General features: G+C 42.3%; 1 long non-coding RNA gene across 2 annotated transcripts in view; it reads left to right on the top strand.

Annotated features, from left to right (window-relative positions):
• The first annotated feature begins 2,186 nt into the window (after positions 1-2,186).
• The window catches only part of LOC117806636, a 37,991-nt gene continuing 16,141 nt past the window's right edge, over positions 2,187-24,036 (top strand). The window contains exons 1-3 of one of the 2 annotated variants that reach the window (XR_004629711.1): positions 2,187-2,442; positions 2,899-3,024; positions 10,580-11,040. This is a non-coding gene — a long non-coding RNA (uncharacterized LOC117806636). Of the gene's footprint in view, positions 2,443-2,898; positions 3,025-10,579; positions 11,041-24,036 lie in introns of those variants that run through there. The other variant, XR_004629712.1, reaches the window with a different exon arrangement.

Genomic DNA, 24,036 nt, shown 5'->3' with positions numbered 1-24,036 from the left:
GTGCAGCCGCCACAGAAAGCCTCTAATCCCAAAGCACACAGCGGTGCTTTGGAGAAGGAGGGAAATAATCAAGACTGTTTCCATAGGCCCCCATCTAAAGGCTGGAGATAAGCTTTGCTGTGCATGCTGCCGTGTGTACTGGTAGCAGCTGTGTGTATTGGGGATACATACACAAAGCAGAAATGGGATTTTTGGGGGGACTGAAATTCAATCATTAATTGCAAATAGACAGAGGAGAGAGAAGATGATTGTTTGGCAGGGACAGAAAATGCCAAGGCATTTGGTGTTTGTGCATAATGACTCATAGCCAATTTCTCACTTCAGTGCAAGGTGCTTTTTTTTTTTTTGCATGGATCCAAAAGGTTTTATGCCATATCTCTGACTTGAGATGGGGTTTGTGAACAGCAATGCCCAGGGCACAAGCAATGTGTTTGCACCTGATTGCTTTCATGGCATGGCAGACAATGCTTTGAAATGGTAAAACAAAGTCATGTCAGCAAAAAGGATGATAAGTTAAGACATGGTATATCCAAATTGAAACATTTGGTGATGGACAGCAAAAGAATGTAGTCTTAAATGTCCACTTTATAAAGTAAAGATGCATCTGCAAGCCACAAACACAGTAAAATGAAGAAATGAAGCTTTCGCTGGACAATTTTCTTCTCCTTTTTACAAACACATGAGAAATAACTCCTTTACGAAATGAGAAAATGCTTTAATGTAGCTATTTTGAAAAAAGGTAATAGAAAAAAATTGTATTTTGCAAGATACAGTCTAATGTGGCACAAAATCAGCCCATTCATCAGCCCATCTCAGCTTATTCAAAGCCAAAATGCACAAAACACCAAAGTTCAAGGGCATTCACTACAAAGTGTGACATTTGACACAGCCATGATCTCTGTAACCAAACATTAGGCCAGCCAAATATTAAAATTCCCTTCCATACTGAAGGTCAAACTCATGCAAAAGCCAAATAAAAAAAACATCCAACTCTGAGCTTGTCATTTGGCCCTAAGGCTCCATGGATGTCTTCCATCTGTGAGTTTATTTGGAAGAGAAAATACTCTCTGTTGCCCAAATTTACAGATAATGAATTCAGAGTGCTGAGGCAACTACAGGTAAATATGGCAGAAAACATTCTCCATTTTAGCAGCTGTAAATAAAAAGAGGCTATTTACGAGGCAGAAAATGCACTCGCTTTTAATACAGTGTCTGTGTGAAATAGGATTTGAGTGGAAAATAAGCCTGAGGAGACCTGCTGAGTTTTTGAGCCTTCGATGGAACAAGACATTGAGTAATGGCATGAGACATGAAATAAAATGTGCAAGCTAAAATTACGAAAGGTTAAAAGAAGATGGCTCGAAAGCCTGACAGAAGTTATTTGCTGAAAATGGTGTCAGGAACCCTTCTTTCTGAGTAGTTTAAGGTCAAACATGGCCAAGAGTAAAGATCGCTTCTGTATCTCGTGTTAGAATGTAGAAAAACAGATGAACAGGATTACAATTTTCAAAGCAACCACGTGTAGTTGTGTTGTTTTGAGAGCCTTTCAGAGTTGTGTTTATTCATTAACGCAAGTCTTACAACCTAACTTTGTGTTGACATACACATTTTTATCTGCTGTCAGCCACAAACTTGACAGAAACCTCTGAGGTGTTATGAAAGCGGAGTCGGACAGCCTCTGAAGGAAACTGGAGGGAAAAAAAGAAAACTACCTGAATGACAACTTGTCAAAATGAAAGACTGCCACTTCTGACTTTGCTTCAGGCAAGAAATGGAAACTAGGTAATGACTACAATGATCGCACTCAGGCGCACACATACCGACTGTGACACACTGTAACAATAGCTGCGGCTGGTTAGCTTAGAGGTTGTCTGAAGCTCATGCTTGCTTAATGCAACAATTAAGCAATTACACCTGCTTCTGTAACTACATTTAGTGTCCTCTCTGTACTTTATTGTAAGTCTGTACTTAAAAGTCACAGTGTGTGTGTTCAGACAGACTCAGAGTTTTATTTTTAAGTCTCCCTCTCTGAATATTATTCCTCTTCACTTACTGATTTCCATTTTTATATAACCTGTCAGCATAGATCTCTGCTCTGCACCAGCCAGCCTGTCTGCACTCTTCTCTGATCGTCCATCCCCAGCTGCACTGCAACATGTTGAAACGCATCCCCCTCTGCACTCAGGTCTCTGTGTTTATGTCCTGCCTGCATCGTCTGCGACTGTTACACGGCTTGTCTGGAGCGCACAGCCCTCCTCTCGCTGTGACAGAGGTCAGTGAGTGCTCCGAGCCGCGGCTGACGTCATGCTGCTGCAACCCCACAGACACACCAGCAGGCAGGCAGGCAGGCAGGCAGACGGACGGACAGGCCAACAGACAAACCAACGAGCAGACTGGGAGTATTTATAGTCTCACTCTGCCTATGAGTCCTCACAGCGAGCGGTACGGCCAGATACGCCCTGAAGGCAAACCCCTCTTGAACATGTTGTGTTGATTATGCTGCATCCACAAGTCTGCAATCTACAAGTGCAAGGAAGAGCGGCTGTCTCTGCAAAGATACACACCAACCATAAGACATTAAATTCACTGATCAATTTAAGTAGATCACTCTCTGCTTCCCATCTTAAGAAAAGGCATGTTGGAATGTTCATCTCCCACGGTTAATGAACACATTGTGCAACACATCAGCTAATAACGCAGCGAGGATGTGCGCTTAGCACAATGCTTTACACCATTACTTATCTAATAAACTGTAGGAGGCAACTGCCATTAGCACTGGCGCTGATGCTGATATTCACCTCCCACTGGCAGGCTCGTGCAAGCTAATCTGCCGTATACTGTATGCAAATAGGAAACTGTTACTGTCAGGATGCGGTCTAATTCCACATTATTCTCCAGGTAGTGGGCCAATCAGGTTGACTTTGAAACGGATCGTGGGTGATTAGCCGGGAATGCTGGGAGAATGCCGAGGTCTCTCTGGTGAACCCCGCAGCTGGTGCCGGAGTCAGCGGAGCAACGATCCAGGTAATTAATTCTTTGACAAGCATCAGTGATTTGGAAAATCAGTAAGAATGGCAGACGCTGATCAAAAGGGAAACACGTGGAGAGATGTTTAAACAGTGGGCGTATGAGGCGTCAGTCACGCGGGGGCCCAGACGCAGGGCCCACAGCCCAAACACCAAACAGCACAATGCACTGAGCTGACTATCAAACAACAGCAGGCCGGAGGAGGATAGCAGGAGTGTTTTCGGATTGGCAGCCACAAACATGCATGAAGTTCTGCTCTGAGTGATGCACTCACACATACAATTAATAGAAGTTAATTTACTCTGCTGGACCTGATGCACACATGGACATGCACACACAGAGGCAAATGTAACCATATATACATCGGCATGCATTCATCATATAAACATACTATTACCGTGCACTCAACGTGTACAGTAAACATTTCACATATATGGACTCAATGCAAAATTAAAGATAAACCACACATGTATATTCCAGTCACAAATCCATGCGTGCAGTGCAAACATTATGAACGTACTGCAGGAACATAACTCAATATACGCACACGGACATGTGGTAAAGATCAATTCATTTTCAGTATTTATTATACATATTGCACTAAGCCTATATCTGTTGAATGAAATGCAAACAATGGCATGATATTCATGGGCATGAGATCACATAGATGCAAGCGCACACACACACACGGCACTCTTCATAAATACACAAGAGGTTGGGTTGACGTTACTGCCATATCCTTGATTAAATCATGCCTATATCCTTTATTTGATTGTGTGGCCAGAAAGAAAGAACACACAAACCGAAAAAGCGTAATGAAACATCATCGGCACGGCTATTACAGACGCGCCGTCCAGAATACAAATTCCCCATGCAGGTATTTGTTTTCACCCATCTGTATTCATTATGCGAGCGAATGTATCATTGGAGTGTAGCTATTGATCCTGTATTAAATCTCATTGTTATTTTCCTATTCAGCAGCGAGCCAGGTGAGGGGGAAAAAGAAGGGTGACCAAATGTCATGGTGACAACATGCAGCATTGTCAAAGGTAGCTTTATTGATCAAGATAGACAGAAAGGGAGAGGGGAGATATATTTCTGCAGGACCCCAACCGTCTGACATTTCACAAAAGCTGTCCTTTCTGTTTTGTCACACCTTATTGTCGCACACAAAGAGCATAGATGCCTTGACTGTGGCAATTTGAGCTGTGGCCTTGCACCCAGCAGCGACAGAGAGCAGGCTCGCATGTTGCCCCGCAAAGTAGGGAGTCTTGTTCATTATATTTAGCGGTGGTAATTTCACAATTCACATGCTGTGTTCTCTGAGAAGGTGGGCTTAGCATTGAGCTGGCTTCTTGCTTTGACATTTTAAAGGCCTTGCTGTCAAACCTTATCAGCCATTCATCTGAAACACACTGTAGATGGAGGCTCTGGTTTGGTTAGGGTCCAATTAGCTTGCCAGACATGTACAGCAATTCTTCAGACAACTAAGATGACTCAGAAACGTCCCCAGTGGGACTTCCTATCTTTTTCTTTTCCACCTCGGATTCAAGTGAAAGCGAGTGGTCGAAAGCAAGCGAGTGAGGGAGCAGAATGCAGCGCACAGGCAAGTGGATGACTAAATGAGTGTTGTCGTATCAAAGCTGAACCGCCACCAAACATGTCAGATTGGAGCAACAACACAATAAGGGCAAGCCGCTGCTGCACTGTGTTGACCAGGGAGAAAAGCCGGCGGCTGTGCGGTAATGTGGGTCAGAAGGTGTGGAAGTTTGCTGGCTGAGCTTCACATTTCTCTCCCTCTTTCTCTCTCTCTCTCTCTCTCTCTCTCTCCCTATCTCCCTCTCTCTCTCTCCCTCTCGCCCTGTCTGTCTGGCTCGCTCAGGTAATTAGCACAGACTTGCATTTTCCCCGTGTATGGCTCAAAGCGCCTTGTGTTAAAGCAGTCCAGATCAAAACGGCACGTCATACCACATTATCTTCAACGCCGCTCCACGGCAACAGCTCTGCAGTCGGCCCTGCTCTTCCCCTGCTTCCCGGGATGTTTATCTGCTGCCAGGACTGCAAAATCTCCACATGCATTGTTTTGCACCAGGGGGAACCCAGGAGCGGATTAAACAGATCTCCTGATCCCTGGAATGACCTTACATTGTGAGGCTCCAACAGGAAGAGCATTAGTCTTAACTCTCGGCACGGGTCCCCTTCCATTCAGCACACAGAAACCTGACACCTGCCAGTCAAGGTTCTTGCAGGCAAACTGCTTGGTCCTAACTGTTGGGTCTCAATCCATAAATGCCCCTTTTATAAATTGTAAACATTTACATGTGCAGATAAATTTAGTACAAGTAGCTTAATTAGCAGAGCAAAAGCAGCATGTAGCCTTGCTAGCATAGAAAAAGCTTCTCTGGCTGCACCAAGGCAACACGTAACACCACCTTATAAGTCATTTGGTTTCCTTTCTCTGTAGCAGAGATGAAGCTCTTCAACATGGTAGAACACAAAGTCCCCACACAAACACATCAAACTTGGTTTTACATCAACTGAATGCAAGCAAGGGAGAAGAATCTTGCTATGGGGGTGATACCGTATATATCAACTGTCAGGTTTAACAAATAATGCTCCCTGAATAGATACAAACAACGTCCAATTTTTTGTAGTAATTTCCACATTTATTTTCCCCTGTCACCCGATGGTCACAACTCGCCATAATGTCACACCACGCAACATCTTCATAACTCAGTCAAATCAAAACACACATCAAACACACACTGCTAGACTCACTGTTGCCAGTGGCCATCAAAGATTAATGTCCATGAAGTCATTCAGAAAGTCTTCCTTACAGAAATGCTCTTTAGATCTTGTCCTCGAGCGTTAGACGTAGACTTTTGAAAATCTACTTTAAACTGGATATTGAAACACTTGGTGAATGACAATCCTTGTATGAGTTGATTATTATTTCTTGTAGTTTGAACTTGGGCTTGGTTTTTACATTATTTTTAATTATTCAGCGTTTTGGCGAGAGGCAGAGAAAGAGGGTGAGTGGATTTACATATTTTCTGTGGACTGTTATTGTTGGTATCCTTTTCAAGCTATGTTCCTGCTTTTGTATTGGATTTTAAAAAATCTATTTGCTGAATAAAAGCCAAAATGTAGTTGTATTTAGTTATGATTTGTATGTATCACAGTTGAAAGCCCAAAGCTACACCAACTTCATTAAGTCAGGGTCCATTTATAGTAAAAAAGCCTACACTCTCAAAACAAATGCAACCAATTTTGCATCTCCAAAGTAACCTAATGCAAGCCACCATTTTACAACACATGCACCTTAATAATTGGTACTCACATGTGAAGTCATAAACAAAGCCTTGAAGTGGAAGACCTTCCATCCTCCTCACAGCGTCCAAGGATCAGCTGGTTACCTGTTATGAATAAGAACAAACGTCTGTCAGGCTTTTGGTTTAATCAACCCAAAGCTGGCATACTAAATCAAATTAAGATGCTAATAACACTAACATACACTTAGATAAACAGTGACATTGCTGCTGAAACAATGACAGCTTTGCTAAGCCACTACTGGGCTAAAATGCTAATAAATTATATCCTACTGATGCATTATTAGATTTAACATAGCTAACACCACAAACATAACCTAAAAATGTACAAATCACTGCTAACACAATTCAAGATTCAAGATTGAATGGTTTTTATTGTCAATTTCACTGTATATGCGAGGACATGCAGGAAAATCGAGATGCTGTTTCTCTCTACCAACTCTTAAAGGTGACATATAACGCTTTTTTCATCAATATATATTGGTCTAAGAGGTCCCCAAAACATGTCTTTAAAGTTTATGCTCAAAAAAACACTTTGAAATCAGATTTTGGCATGCCTGAAAAGTCCTCTTCTTCAGTCCTCCTCAGAACACTCTGTTTTCCCTCTGACCACGCCCCCTCAGGAAGTGGATGAGCCCTCGGCTCACGAGCACGTTGATCTAATGTTTACATGTTGGCTGAATATACACGGCTGCTCAGAGATCACGTTACTTCAACCCTCTAAATCTGATCCAGAATCTGATCCTGACGGAGAGGCGCCTGTAGCAGGACCTTTCTGAAGGATTGGTCACAGATTTAGTGTTTCTTGTTGTTTTATTTGTCAGTATGTCGACATGTGTCTTGGTACACAGCTACGAACATGTAGCTATGTGGCTATGCTAACTAGCGCTAGCACTTATCCATGATAAATAAAAATCATCCACTAGATCTTCAAATCTGCAGACGTTGGGAGTAAAACCGACCTCTACCAGAAAGGCAGCAGGACCTTTCTGAAGGATTGGTCACAGATTTAGTGTTTCTTGTTGTTTCATTTGTCAGTATGTAGACGTGTGTCTTGGTACACAGCTACAGCTATGAACATGTAGCTATGTGGCTATGCTTATTAGCGCTAGCACTTATCCATGACAAATAAAAATCATCCACTAGATCTTCAAATCTGCAGACGTGGGGAGTAAAACCGACCTTTGCCAGAGAGGCAGCGGGACCTTTCTGAAGGATTGGTCAGATTCTGTGTTTCATGTTGTTTTATTTGTCAGTATGTCGACGTGTGTCTTGGTACACAGCTACAGCTACGACATGTTGCTATGTAGCTATGCTAACTAGCGCTAGCACTTATCCATGATAAATAAAAATCATCCACTAGATCTTCAAATCTGCAGACGTGGGGAGTAAAACCGACCTTTGTGTTTATTAAGACAGCCTACAACTAGCATGCCTCCCTCCTAAGCTCCTTGTTAGCACACATTTGTGCAGGTAATGAAAAACGGAGGAGGGATTCAGTATTATTTTATAAAGTCTATGGGCTGAACAAGCTCTGAGCTCTGACTCCGTGACAGACCGGATATTGTTGTTACGTAACAAAAACACGGAAGTCTGAAACGGCTCGTTTCACACACATTTACAGAAAGGTGTAGAAATCAAAACAGAGGCAGAATGGATTTTTTTCATTCTCGGGGGGTTTGTAGACATGCCAGGGACACATATTTCAGATAGAGAACCATTAAAAAGTCAATTTTGCATGATATGTCACCTTTAAATGAAAGCTAAACTAAATCTCTAATGGGGTCACATGGTGACACAGGATAGAATAGAACACATGTTAATGGCTTATAATAATGGTAATAACATGAGAGAGTGATAATAAAGCAGACAATAAAGTGTATGGTATGGTATGGTATCACATCATATTGGATCGTATCATATGATAACATGGGCTTAGGTCGCTGTCATGTAAACACGTCTGATGCAATTTGAAATCCTATCCTCTACAAAAGGCTTTGGATAAGTGTAACACAAAAGAACATACATATGACCCTCTGCAGTCGGCAACAAGTCCTCATTCTAAAGGTATGACTCTTCATGGTCACGGACAACTTCATTGTCAGCCAAAGTCAACAGCTTTCACACATATGTCACATAGCTGCAGGTAATTTGCTCAGACTAGCTTGCGGCCTCACCCTGCTGGGTAACCTCTACAACCCCTCTACCTTTACAATGACAGGTGAAATTCATGACAAGCAGGGCTGTCAGGATGGGAGACATCCTGTTTTCCAAGGTTATTTTATAACAGCAACATTGCTTTTATTTGCTCAGTGAACAACTTGCATTTGAATAAACTATAAAAAGCAACAGAAGGCTTAATATTTCAGGCTTTATAAGTGTTCATGGTTTCTGACAGAGACAGAGGCTGTCCTAAAGGTGCTTGTGAAATGACAAAGAGAGCTTTTCATTGTTGTTAACTTTCTCAATTTTACTGACATTACAACAAATGTTTATCTTGACTTTCTTTTGTGCCCAACCTCACTGTTTTACCTCAGGAGTTTAGGAAAAATAGAAACTACAACAATATAACACAAACCATGACTGAGAGGATGATTTCCAGCAATGGTTATGTAAGGGTTTTTTTTGGGAATGAGAGAGAAACAAATGCCAATCTGTGATCTCTGTGTGAAACCTATTGTATATCATATACAACAAAGAGCTGTGTCGGCTTAAAAAGTGGACTACATGTCACTTTTGGAGCAGAACAAGCCTTTAATTTGCTCCTCTTCCAGTACTATCATGTTATCCTGCTGGAAACTTAAGCCTAAATTTGGTCTAATTGCTTTAACAGTGCTTTTAATGCCATTGATTCTAAGCCCTAATTGCACTATCTTGTTGCATTCCTTTATTTCTTCACAGGCCTGATGCTGTTTGTTTAATTTGTTTCTTTAGTTTTTGCAATCACACAATTGCATGCCTGTAAATCTAGCCAGTGTTTGGCCCTGACCACAGAGAAATGTGGACCGACGGCTGAATGAGCTGGTAACCACGTCTTCAGACAATATCTTGTCCTTATTATGGAAGAGGGGATCAGCAAGAGGCAGAGGGAATGAGAGAGTGAGAAAGAGAAAGAGAGAGAGAGGGAGATGGGGGAAACTTTGTCAGTTAACGTCTGGGGGGTAGCTACAGTAAATGGTGCACAGAAACTTTGAGTGAAAACCTTGCACAGCAATAAAGTGATATACACATGAATAATGCAGGAGCATTAAGTTCAGTGCTTAGGCAGTGGGGGAATCAAATGTCCCTGGTGCCCTGAAGGATTCCAGTCTACTGAGCCAGCGTCTCTGGTCGAGAATAGACCAACACAGACCTGAAGGAGAATCCCAGCGCTCAACACTAACCTGCCAAGACACACGCACAGCCAAGACAGACACACACAACATGTGCAGGCGATTGTGTAGGCACGTTTTCAGCCATGATGCCTCAAAAAAACATCACAAATATTCTAATATATCACCACCGTACACACAGGAAAAGACACAACCACGCACACACTCACTCACTCTCCACTGTCTAGTGTGTGATTTGTGTCAATAGAGAAAACTCGAATAATTCATTAAAAATGTTTGCCAGAGATGATTTCACACATAAATAAAGGACCGTGTGTGTAGAAAGAAGCTCTGGGTAATTGCAAAAACATCATCGCAGTGTTTGCATTGCTTTTAGGTAATGCATGTGGGACTCACCGGTTTAAAAATAGACCTGAGGAGTCAGAGACTGTGGGTCTGTGAAAGTGAGTGGGCAAGAGTTTGAGTGTTAATTTCACAGAACTGCTGAGGAGATTACATTTTGTCGCCTCAGCTGCCCAAAGAATCATCTAATGACTAATTAATTACTACACATATCCAAATCAAATCAGCTACTTCTCCTTGCCATGCATATTCTCTTTGGCTGTCGTTCAACTTCTCTCCATGTAGATCAAAATGAGGCACTTTCTCAGAGATAAGATGATGTCATCATTTTGGGGTTTCATGGATGATGTCATCGTTTTAAAGGTGCAACAGGCAACTGATCTCAAGCATCCATGCCTGCCTTTATGCACTTTAAACTACTTACCTCTCACCCAGCCTTCGGGCATATGGCATTTCAGTGTGAGTGTGCATGCATGTGTGTTTAATGTGTTGACACCGCCACTATTAACCAGCTCTGCCTCAATATTTAACCGTTTCATTTCCATTCAGCCGATGCAAATGAGGCCAGGAGAGCGTCGCCTCTGTAACATATGCGGCTCCTCATTTGCCGCCGGGGCCACTGAGCTGAGGACAGGGGGCGGGGCCGCTCCTCACATCAGAATGGTAATTCTCCAATCAGCGAGGTGACATGCTCGGCAAAAGAGAAAGGAGAGCCACGCGACGCTGACAGGGGACATCAGTTTCACGAAACATTTCCTCCTCTGCACCTGAAAGCGCGGCGTAATCACGCGCAGGGGCGATGCACCATGAAATGGAATGGGCGCCCAGATCCGGGGGAGCGGACACAGCGCCGTGTCCACAGAAATGAGGGTCATTCTTTACCCCGAGATGCCAGTGTCAGTTGAAAAGGCCCCGCAGGCCCAGGTCAGAGAGTCTTACGGGCAGCTTTATGAAACTGCTCCACGTCAAACTTTCATTTTTCACTTTGGAAGATTCGCAGATGTGTTTAAAGTCAAGGAAAAAAAGATCATCAGTCACTACATACTGTGAAAAATGCATGTGATGAAAATGTTTGACATATGTGTACTGCATGTTAATTCAATCTGCAAAGCTTTGTTATTTTGGGTGGCACTGTGTCTGCTTACATTTGGAAGACCCCATGGAATGCCCACATCACCATGCACCACCTAGCATGTATGATTTTCTCTTCCTAAGCTTGTATTTCCAAAATCCCCCACAGGTCATGTGTATTGTAAGACACATTTGAGCTGGTAGAGGAACAAATGTGTGCCAAGCGAGATAAGCAATGACTGCCGCTAATAGACTTTTGCTCCCAGAGAAAGTTTAGCTCTGGTGAGAAAATAAATAAAAAACATGATCTGAATCCTCAAACTGGTGCCTTTCTCTATCTGCCAGATGTATCAATGTTCCTCCAAGCAATCAAGAAGTAATTCCCTTTATCGGCCGACATGAATATTAAAGTTTTGTGCTGGAGGGATCGAGGGTGTAAACACCAGCGTCACCAGCACCTGTCGGGGACTGCGGTGGATGGTTGATGAGCCAGATGAGTGGCTTGCAGTGCAGTAACGGGGCTGTAAAGATACCGACAGTGGCATCGGACAGAGCTGAAGAGCAGGAATGCTGATTAGCGAGAGCGATTAGCATCTTTGTCTTCGGGTACTTGTCATCCGACACATGTAAATTTAAACCGGCGCGACGGCAACAGACCCTCACATTAATGTTGTTTACACCCGATGCAAATGAAGAGTAAACAAACAAATATCTGAATACAGAGGGAAGGGAGGAGGAGTGACTCCCCAGACTGAAGACCTTTTTACACATATGCAAATGGTGCTTCTTATGGCAAGCATGGAGCAGGAAATTAAGACAGAGAGAGGCAGAATTAGAGAGCGGTATGGAAATGTGCAGATGTGCGGATATGCAACACTGCTTCATTATGACCATAAAAATGGCCTGTGTTAATATTCAAACATCTTGATAAACAAAGGACACAAATGAAGACGGTCCCCTGAGGACGAGGACAGAACACTGATGATCTTAACACTCGCCAAAACAACATCCAACTCCAGGACAAAACCCGTCTCTTGGTGTTACAAGATTATCCTCTGCACACACACACACACACACACACACCCACTCTGCAATGAATAAACAAAGAATGGAACATGCTGGAACATTTAATGTGCATCTGGGGTCAGGTCTGGTAATGCACTTAGAAACAAGATGACTGGCGGTGGCCATGAAAGCTGTCGACACCTGCAGATCATTTATCAAATTGCTCTGCAGTTGTGTGAGTTTTGAAACAATCTGGACTAATTCTGTCAGGAGTATCTCTCCAAAATCTATCAACAATAAAAAATGAAGTCTGGCTTTTGCTTTAACAGTGGAACTCGGGACTGAAAAACAATCAGCTGTGTCTGTAACTAATGAGCAGAACAAGCAGAAGTTTTTCTTCCTTTTTGTTTGGAATTTGCTTTATCTGGTTGTGTGCTCTCACTTGTCTGTGTTTACGCTGGCATTAGGGTCACCGCTGCACTCACAGTTAATGGACAGAGCAGAGAGACTGAGCGAGAAAGAGACGATCGTCCTTGTGTGTAGCACACTATACTGTTGACTTTGTCATGGTGCCATGTTGGATGGCGTCCACTCCATCATATCCATGCCCAGATGCTACAAGAGAGATAAGTGGATTGTACAGAACAGGCTTGTCAGGGATCCCATATATTCACCCTGAATCTGTGGATAGTAGAACACAAATAGGCTTTTAAAGTGAAGTGATTTAGATTGGGTTTGGGTTTTTTTTATCCTCTACTCTCTTTTATTATGGATTGTTTTACACTGACATCAACTTGGCTCGGCCTGGAGGCGTGTTTCTTGGAAACAAAGCAAAACCTGCTGGCAGTATCAAATGTTTTTCAATGGCTTTTAGAGGCCAGAAAATGTAACATTAGCTACCTATCTGAATGCTTAGCTCATGGAGGACTGTAGTAAATGGGAACTGGAATGATTCCTGAAACATCATTAAGAAGAAATGTGTAAGGCTGCTTTCCTTAGAAGTTATAATCAGAAACCAATAGATTTGATGGAAAACCTGAAAATTACCATCAGCTTCTGCATATTGATTTCAGTGTGTCCTTGCTTTTCTATAGTAATGATGCACTTGACTTTATAATGAGTATTTTTAAAAGGAAAGAAAATTGTTAATTTACGCTTTTATTTTTTTGATTGGATGGTCTCTTTCGCTGTTTGCTGGGCTTTATCAGGGTTTATTGCCAGCTGATTATTTTGTGGAATGACTCCCTCACAATAACACCACTGATGCATTAAGTCAAGATAAAAGCAATCTAAATATGAACATGCACGGTGGCTACGCTAAATGCACCCCGCTAATGGTTTCATTATTTCATAATAAAGGGTTAATGTATATTCAGAATGCCTATTTACTCAAATTGTTCTTGCATATCTATGGCTCTTAACAGAAGTCTTCTTCTCAGGTCGGAGTTTTCATTTGCACTATCAACACAGTTCAGATAGAGTGTGTGTTTAAATGCAGCTACTCAACCTGAGCTCACCATTCAGCAGAGGGTTAAAAAAGAGATTAGTCAGCTTCCTTTCCCCTGCCCCACAGAGCACAGTCACACTCACACAAAAACACACACACACACTCTTCTACACTGCATGACCCTGTATATTTTTGAACCTCGGCCAGCTCTCTTCTTTAAGAGTCCAAATCCTAGTGGCTGCCAGTCAACTTCAAAGCAGTCGGGCTGTGGCTGTCTTTCTTAACCTCCAAATCTGGCTGGTCTTGTTACAGCTGCACTGCTGGGACAGAGTGGGCAGTGTTTGTATTTGTATATATATGTGTGTGTGTGTGTGTGTGTGTGTGTGTGTGTGTGTGTGTGTGTGTGTGTGTGTGTGTGTGTGTGAGGGGCTTGTGCGGACAGAGTGGGCAGTGTACTGGCTCTGCTGATTAACCCCTGGGCCAGGGCCGTTCTCCTCAGCCAGACAGATCGGCTTTCGCCAGTCCCGGCCCCTGTAACGGGAGCCCGCTCCAACAAGCCACTTCAAAGAGACAGGGCCAGCAGGAATGTCAGGTTCAGAACCAGGGGGAGCGAGAGAAAAGAGCGAGAGAAAGATGGTTAGAAAGAAGGAGGAAGTGGCTTGTATACATCTATGTGTTGAAAGAGGGAGGGGATGTCTCACTTTCTGGTCAGCAGCAGGACCTCGGTGCTATCTAGACCTTGCTCACCCATTCACTTCCTTTTTCTTTTTTTCTTCAAGCGGACAGAAGTTGTTTTAATTTAATTTGGCAGCAAAGCAGAAGGCCTGTGGGATTTTTTTGGCCTGTGCCTCTTTAGATGGGCAGCATGTGTTTGGAGCCGTTTTTTCCCCTCTGCTGCTACAAGTCCATGCCTCAGCCTCTCTCTGACCTCTCTGAGCCGAAGAAAATCCATCACGGGCGACACGTACTTTTGGCCAGCGTTGCCAAGAATCGAACTACTCCGCAGCCTTGAAAAAAAAAAAATGATGTAACTCTACAGCAGACAGTGAATTTGTCTCTTCATATTGTAAATGCATTTTGGAGTGGAAAAGTGACATTTTGTGATCAAAGATATGTGACACAAGGAGAGAAAGGGAGATGAAGATGATATCTCAGTGGCAGGGCTCACACTAAAAAGAAAAACTTTGATGTATCTTGTCTCAATTTCTGCTAGCAAGTGTTGCTGGCCTTTTTTATATGACAACATTCTTAGCAAAACAAAAACATACCGACTTTGTAATATCAAAAAATCCTTACCACTTGCAGACAAAACTAACAGACCAGCTTGTAAATGTAACTCAAAAAACAACGGGTAATCTCTTATTGCAGATGCTTCGTAGAAATACAATATCTGGGACCGGATTTTGGTATCAGAAGTGTTCTGGTTGAGTAGTACCTCCCACATAGGTTTCAGTGGACATTGGCTTTACACAAGACTGAAAATCTGCCCCAATGCAATCCTGGAACCTATTGGTGGTAATCTGATCCTATTGGCAATCATTGGCAATCATCGTCTAATGAAAAAGACTATATAGCTCGAGATGCCAACTTCTCAGTAAGTCCGGTGTCAGACAGTGGTTAGCGATGAAGGACTTTGGCCAAGATTTTATTTTCTGTGCAGCATTTACGTCATTTCTTGTTTAATGATATCCCCTGGAGTAGTGCCCGTTCATCTCATTCAAGTATAGGCCTTGCTTCAACAGTAGAAGTTACACAGAGGCTATTCTCTGGCTCTACAGACCCTTTATGGGTTTTAAGATTATCAGAATAACACCATGATGCTGATTTTTAAAAGTAGAACCCCAAACGTTCTCAGGTCTGTCAACTGGGAGATGTAAACGGGGCACTGGTGGCCTAGCGGTCTAAGCGCCCCACGTACAGAGGCTACAGTCCTCGTCTCAGGGGTCGCGGGTTCGATTCTCAGCCGGTCGACCATTTCCTGCATGTCTTCCCCCACTCTCTACTCCCCACATTTCCTTTCTCTCTTCAGCTGTCCTATAAAATAAAGGAAAAAAGGTCAAAACATATAACTTTAAGGAAATGTAAACAGATATTGGCTTTTGTAACACTGTGTCAAGCAGATTTGTTTGACCTAGTTCAGATTGTTAGATGCACTTGCATGCAGATATCAGTTTATAGAGATGGACTTGTAGTAGCGCTGCCCTGCTTGCAACCCGGACTTCAGTGCTGTTAATGTTTCTTGAGGCTGCATGGCTTGTGCATTAGCAACAGGATGTTCCTGTCCTCTTATATTTTCCTCGTATTCATGTTGTTTTGTGCAGATCTAGTGAAATATGGGTAGTGTGCAAAGTATGTTATTGTTTCTCCTCTTACATTGAGGTATCATCAACAAATTGTTGTCATTTAACCACCAATATGAGTCTGGATGCCATTGCAGCAGTGAGCGTTATGTCTGCTTTTGCTCTCCACAAGGACTGTGTTTTCCTGCTTACATTAAAGCCTGCTGATACCTGATTGGTCAATACTACTTGAACTAAACTAGAGCAACTTGAATCCAGAACTGAGAGTACACAGTCTATATTTTTTCTGTAGAATCTGTAAATAAAGATTAGTGAAAGTCAAATGATGATTAATCTTTAATTATTATCCTTATACAGCTATCTGCACCCGAGTGCAACTTCAAATCTGTCTTAGGACGTTGTTTCTTTGTTCAAACTCCACTGAACTGTACAGAGTGGCAATGCACAAAAAAATAAGCCTTGGCCAGAGGTCCTATCACTAACTACTGGCTCTGCTGGAAGCCCTGAAAAGTAACCCTCCCTCCTAGCTGCTATAATGTCATTACACTATAGCTGCCAGGATCTGAGATTACCCCATGGGTTGAAAACTGTAAATCACACTGTGAAGGGAGGGTAAAATCATCCCTTGGATATTTTTATATGTACATGACTCTGCATTCTAAATGTGTCCCTGTCTGACTGAGATTAATTTCTCAATGGGACACACCCACGCAAACGTGTTGTCATGAGATTCCTTGATGTCCCACAGAAGAATCCCCCTGGGAGGTTTGGGTTTGCCGTGGTAGATGAGCAGGGCTGAGCCGGCCTGTCGATCACCAAACACTGTGCTGCCTTTTTTGTGGCTCAGGGAGACAATGGGCTGCTGCCGGGGCGAGAGTGAAAGAGGGAGAGCGAGGCAACCTGAACCTGACACAGGAAGCTCTTAAAGCTACACAAAACAAACTGCTGAGCTCTGGCATTTCCCCCTCACTGAAAGACTATCTCCAGCGTCATTAAAGGTGAACTCAGTCGTCTAATCTCCTCCAAAGTCACTGAGCAACCACCGCTATCATTTCCCCTCTTCCCCCTCCTCCTTCTTTCCTCCTTCCTCCTTCTTTCTCACCGTCCCCCTCATCAATGAAATGCCATCAGATCTCTGGGGGGTTAGAGGTCATAGGACAAAAATGTTCTGTTGAATGTGCTCTGTGGCAGCCTGAAAGAAAGGCTGTGTGTTTTGTTTGGCTCTGATCGATGGAAGGTGGCTCTCAGGAAGCGTTGGGCAACAAGCAGATCGCTTTGTTTAACGTTCATCCATATTCCCCAACAGACGCTGGCGGAGGCCTTTTAGCACTTGTGTATTTGTGTGACAACCGACTGCTTATATAGATTTCATGCATGTATATTGTTTAACGCTGCAGAAGATTGGCACGCCACTCAACTTGGTGAAGCAACAATCGTCGAACGTGTATTTTCATGTTTGAAACCCTCAGCAGGTAATCAATACCATGCCAAGAGGAGAGTAGTAAATAGCATGTCTTGTGATGCGAATTGAAAAAACAGCAACAGCCAACAAACAGAGAGCCATCCAACCATCACCAGTGAGAGTATAATGAAAACCCTGCGAATGGACATGCACATTTGCACATACAAACACATTACATTCTCTGCTAGCACAATACATATCATTTTGATGTCATCCACATTTGGCTAAGGCCATTTGCACCTCACGCATAATATGCTGCCAGCTATACAAATAGCACTGTTTGGAATTCAATTATCTGTTGCCTCTTTAGTTTTTTTTTTATTCAGGCACTATGAAAAGGCCTCTGTCTTCTCTCAGCAAGTGCTGTCATCGAGCAAAGGTGGAAAAATGGTATTCACCCCTCCTATTATCGCATCAAAATCAGCCCTGGCTGCTGTGCATACCGGCTCATTACCTTGGTGAAAAAGCCACCTTAACCTACATTACAAGCTGGCCCTGTAATTAATGACTTTTTAAGCTATTGAACCAAAAGCAATTAGGTTATAAAGGAGAGCTTGTTCAGGAACATGAATACCTTTCCTTTATTAGACGCATCCTTGAAGAGGAGACGCTAACCAAATGTGACAGTCTCTGGAATTAAGATGCTAATGTTTCCAGTTATTTGAACTTGTCAATCAAGCTGTTTTTTCATTGTTGCACAAAAACAAATCGAGAGTTCAATGGTATTTGAAGGTTGAAGCATTTCTGTGCAGAGTGTGTGTGTGTGTGTGAGAGAGAGTGAGAGAGTGTGTTTACATGTGTATACCGGCTTAGGTGCGTGCATGTTTGTGTGCTTGCCCATGCACGCACCTAAGCGGAAGAGAGCAAACCAGATACAAGCCTATTCCATCAGCACAGTATGCAGCGAGCAGATAAGACTTCATACAGCACATTTGCTCTGTATTTGTTTTAGACTTTATCGCGTGTTCCAGTGGAGGTAGACACAGTCGAGACATGTGGTCTACATTCTAATGCCTGGAGGGGTCAGCTCAGCGGTCAACCAGCACATTACTCTATGTCCACACAGGACAGGTTAGAACGCACAAGACTAATGCTGCAGCTCATCCAAAAGGTCATGCGTGGATATTAATGTGTAACTTTAACTGAACCTGCGTGAGGGACAAGTCAGCCTATTTTCACATGAACAGGAGGACTGCAAACTGCAGCAGGGGATGAATAAGCCTGCATGATGCAATGCAAAGTTTTTATGGGTCATTTAGTCCTAACCCTGACTTCACTGAGAGTAAATGAAGTCAAAATACCTCATTGATATTTTTTGTTGTGGTTTGCTCCAGACAGTAATCGAAGGCCTGAGTATAATTAGTCAGGCTTTTGGAAAACGTCTTTTGTTCAGATTGATCCGGCCAAACCTTTCACTGCTCCTCATTATTCACCAACATGCAGCCTGGAAACAGCCTGCCTGACGATAAATCCAGCAACCGGATAAAGTTCCCAACATTGATTTGAACCTGTTGAAGGCATTGGAACAAAGACATCAAGAATATAATTGTTGTAACTGGATGAGAAATCATGACTTTCCTGAAGGAAACTCACAGCTGATGTGCATATTTTAGTCTTAGTCTAAGACATGCAACTGGAAACTCATCCTCATCCACTTAGCGCACATCTAAAATACAGGGTGGCAGTCAACAATTCACTTAAACTACTGATTTGGATGGCTTGGTACATTTGTTTTAAAGGTGACATATCACACTTTTTTCATCAATATATATTGGTCTAAGAGGTCCCCAAAACATGTCTTTAAAGTTTATGCTAAAAAAAACACTTTGAAATCAGATTTTGGCATGCCTGAAAAGCCCTCTTCTTCAGCCCTCCTCAGAACACTCTGTTTTCTCTCTGACCACGCCCCCTCAGGAAGTGGATGTGGCCTCGGCTCTCCAGCACGTTGATCTAATGTTTACATGTTTACACACTGCTTACAGACCGCGATCCTGAAACCCTCTGAATCTGATCCAGAATCTGATCCTGACGGAGAGGCGCCTGCAGCAGGACCTTTCTGAACCATTGGCCACATATTTAGTGTTTCTTGTTGTTTTATTTGTCAGTATGTTGAAGTGTGTCTTGGTACACAGCTACAACTATGACATGTAGCTATGTGGCTATGCTAACTAGCGCTAGCACTTATCCATGATAAATAAAAATCATCCACTAGATCTTCAAATCTGCAGACGTGGGGAGTAAAACCGACCTCTGCCAGAAAGGCAGCGGGACCTTTTCTGAAGGATTGGTCACAGATTTAGTGTTTCTTGTTGTTTTATTTATCAGTATGTAGACGTGTGTCTTGGTACACAGCTACAGCTACGACAAGTAGCTATGTAGCTATGCTAACTAGCGCTAGCACTTATCCATGATAAATAAAAATCATCCACTAGATCTTCAAATCTGCAGACGTGGGGAGTAAAACCGACCTTTGTGTTTATTAAGACAGCCTACAACTAGCATGCCTCCCTCCTAAGCTCCTTGTTAGCACACATGTGTGCCGGAAATGAAAAATGGAGGAGGGGTTGAGTTGTATTTTATACAGTCTATGGGCTGAACAAGCTCCGAGCTCTGACTCCGTGACAGACCGGATATTGTTGTTACGTAACAAAAACACGGAAGTCTGAAACCGCCTCGTTTCACACACATTTACAGAAAGAGGCAGAAATCAGAACAGGGGCAGAATGGATTTTTTTCATTCTCGGGGGGTTTGTAGACATGCCAGGGACACATATTTCAGGTAGAGAACCATTCAAAAGTCCATTTTGCATGATATGTCACCTTTAAACTAAATGATGGTGAAAAAAGTTAATTAAACAAATGACCTTCTCTCTTTGTGTGACTACACTACTTCATGTTCAGTGCTGAGGTTTGTTTATCTGCGTAGCACAGCACATGGCTAATTAAAGTGGTGAATATTCATGTGGTAAGGATTGAGGACATCAAAAGGAATTTGTTATCGGGGGAGTTTGAAACACTGAAGACTCTGCAGGATAATTGATGGTATGGAAGAATTTTGATGTAGTCATGAATGCAGATAATAGTGGGGGGTTCTGATGAGACAGGACAGAGAATTCAGCCTTGCATTGATATGTGGACTGAGGGTGCAGGATGCAGAATGAGGGCTGTTTGGGGTGACTGCAATCTATTATGACAAGGGATGGGCAATCATTTTTGAATATTCGAATATTCACTCACTTAGTAAAAATCGAAGAGTTAGTGCAAATATTTTCTCATTTTAAAACTACAGTTTTTCATCGTTTTCACCGGTGCCTGGTTGTAATACGGTATTCCCACCAGATGGTGGCAATAGAGCGTTTTAAAGCAGTTTGCCAACCGTATTAAGTAACAGAAGAAAAGGAATGCTAACTGTATTAAATAGCAAAAGAAGAAGAAAACATGAGTGACAGTCGCTGCGATTTTCTCTGTTTCTGAATTTGACACCACTACACGTATTTCCAGAGACTGAGCATGGCTGTAAACATACAGGCCAGGCCTTGCCGTGTCACAGCGACGCTGCTGCCGATTAATGCGACTGCCAAACACACGGGTTGTTAACGGGACGGGTGTGTGTGTGTGTGTGTGTGTGTGAGGGGGGAGGATTATTCTAATCATCGTTGAATAGATGCCAATGATTATCGAATAGTAATTTGGCTGGAAATGCCAAATTACATCCCTAGTTTACAATGGTAAAGACAGTTGCGTAACACAGTAATACAGACTCAGTGCACCAGTTTATGTTAACAGCATCCAGCTTGGGTTGGATGAAACCTAAAAAATTGTATGGTTGGTAGTTCCAGTAGGGTTCAGCTCCTACAGTCTTGGATGGGACAGACAAATATGGCCTGGACACTGTTGTAGTCGAATCACTAACCCTTGAGTGGCCAGTAACTGTTGCTAAACAAGACAGCAAGTCAACGTACATAAAGATGAACTCATGTGTCAGCCCTTGTTTGAACCCTTGTTTAATAAAACATTTGGAAGTTATCAAAAAAATGAATGAAAACAATATTCTTTACCAAATAAGTCTGAGTCCTAATGCTGTCAATGCTTGAGTCTGAGTCCAGGTCACTGTCATCAGCAATGAAGCCCATGTTGAGTTGCAAGTCCTGAAAATCTGACTTAAGTCCAAGTCCTGGACACAAGTACTACAACACCTATCTAAGAAAGTTTCAATCCAAAGTAAAAAACTGAATTACATCAGTCAGAAAAAACAGTAAAGGTAATGAAGGTATTCATTTGCTATTTAAACTCAGTTGGTGATATCTGTTGCACCGTATTAACGACTTCAGGTGTTGAGTGTTAACCTCTCTTGTGGTCCTCTCACTGTGTGATCAATACAACTTGTTCGGACCATTCTTAAGGTTTCTCTGAACAATGATGGTAATACTTCTTGAATGGGTCAATCAAATCCATTTTTCCCTGCTCACTCAGTGCAAACCTGAGGCTTTCACTCTCTCAAGTAGGTAATTTATTCAAGCATGATTGCAGGAGCCATCAAATCAAACTGAATTTGGAGGTTGTTTGTGCGCAAGAGAGAGAGAATAAGAAGGAGAGTGTGTGTGGGTGTGTGTGGCGTACTGGCTCCTAATCACACTCAGAAAGTTCAATGTACAGCAGCAGGAGCGTGATTGATCAGTGTGGTCTTTAAAAGGATACTTCAGTTCAGTCGTTTGGCTTTGCTCTTTGAAGTTCGCAAACAAGATATTCATGCATCATTAATTATCTGTGTACAAGAATCAAATCTTTCTTTGGGAGGATTTATTTTCCATGGTGGACATTAAGCAAACACTCACACATTAAAGTGTTTTGCTGGATATAAAACGCCACATATGAATGAGAACCAGTCCTCTTTAAATTCTGACATTCTCCCCAACAGGCCTGTGCTTAAAATGCGTTCCACCACTCTCACAAAACCTCATTCCTTTTACGCAGCAAATTTGTTTTAGAATTCATTATTCGCCATGAAATGTGAAAAGTCTTCTTCATTAGATAGTGTAAAATCCCTCCCTGTCTGCCTCTGCCTCTCTGAGGTCCAGCTCACCATGTTAATCCCATAGCTACGAACCCCACGGCTTCCCCACTGATACACTCTCAGGCCTGCTGTCTAAATAATTGCCTCATTAGTGTGTGGTGCACAGGTATGGCATAAATGCAAACTTTAGACAAGTGTGTATGCAAATCTAATTGCTTGTCCGACACTCTTTATTCATGTGATCAAAAATCAGCTGAATTATACGGCCGACCTCGGGTCCTGAAATGGAAATTTTCAGGAAAATGAATACATTTCCAACATGGTGGACAAAGTGCAGGTGGGAAGCTCAGAGCAGATGCAGTGACAGCTTTCAACTTTGCTGTCATTACATTTCAGATATGCATTTTTTGGGGGGGGGAATTAATGACAGAAAAAAAGTTTAAAAGAATAAATATAAAATATAGGAGTCTGTCAGAGGCCTAATCACAGCATGTTGGTAAATTGGCCTTTCAAAAATGTAAAAAGTAGCCCTAAAAACAAACAACAGGGAAAAATGCAGGCAGAATTATTCATGATCAGTTAAATGGTATCAGTTTTAACAGGCTACATTACTGCAGCTATAGCAGTAAGTGGGTTGTTATTTGAGACAGCAAAAACATCACTTTATGAAGCCACATCATTTAATTTACATGCAGTCAAAATTGGTTTTGAAAAATGTAAATGCTGCTGATTGATCCAGAACATTTTATATGCATCTGTAATGAGCCGAATCTGCAATCGGCGTCCATTTATTAATTTACTATCCGTGTTTTTCAACCAATCTTTTTCTTCTTAAAGTGCAAACATGAATGTAGTTCAAGTTTAACCTCTTTTTATTTATAATGTATTGGAATAAAGTAATGCTGAGGGCTGACGTAGATTTGTTTCAACATTACATGACGGTTCATCTTTATGAATTTCATGAAATGCAACTATGCTTGTAACCTCAAGAAAATATTCCCTTTAACAAGCAGCGGTGAATTTTATAGTTAAGTATCAGACTTATAGGAATTTTAATATCAGACTGAGCCTTTGAAGAACTTAGCATGCTTTGCAATGTGTAACAGTCACAAAAACTTGGCAGTACTGTGCAAAGATATCTCATTGATCGCTGAAATAAGACCTGTAAGAGATGTAACTAAACAACCTCAACAGTCTGCTGGATAGGTACTTTAACTAGCTCAATTTTTCCCCAAGTGATGATTCACTTTCTGTTCCACCTTTGGCCTTGCAGCTTTGGCTCAGAGCGAAGCATTTCCATGGCAGACTGCTGCCTGAGTTGACCGTCTGACACGGCCTCCTGAGGTTACCTTGAAATGGCACAGACCTGATTGACGAGATGACTTTTCCATGTACTGTCAGGAAAGGATGACAGAGCACACAGATGCAGGTGCCCAACAAAAACAAATCACCTTCCAGATTGGGTGTAATTCATCTATTTTGAACACTATGCTAACAAAAACAGCATCTGTTTATTCTAAAACACAGTTATTAATGACAGCTAAGGGAAGCAGAAGCACCGTGATGTGTCTGAAATGTCGAGACACGTTACCTGCTTCAGCACCGTTCATCAACTTCAACATCAAGGGTATTGGTTTGCCTCTGTGCTCCAGAAGTTGTTAGTATTCATACTGTCTTCTTTAGCCAAGTACAAGAGAGCATGTTAAG

Source organism: Notolabrus celidotus, chromosome 22, assembly GCF_009762535.1.
Source record: "Notolabrus celidotus isolate fNotCel1 chromosome 22, fNotCel1.pri, whole genome shotgun sequence".
In the NCBI taxonomy this organism is placed as follows: domain Eukaryota; kingdom Metazoa; phylum Chordata; class Actinopteri; order Labriformes; family Labridae; genus Notolabrus; species Notolabrus celidotus.
The sequence above is the reverse complement of the archived record's forward strand: the minus strand, read 5'-3'. Positions and strand labels throughout refer to the sequence as shown.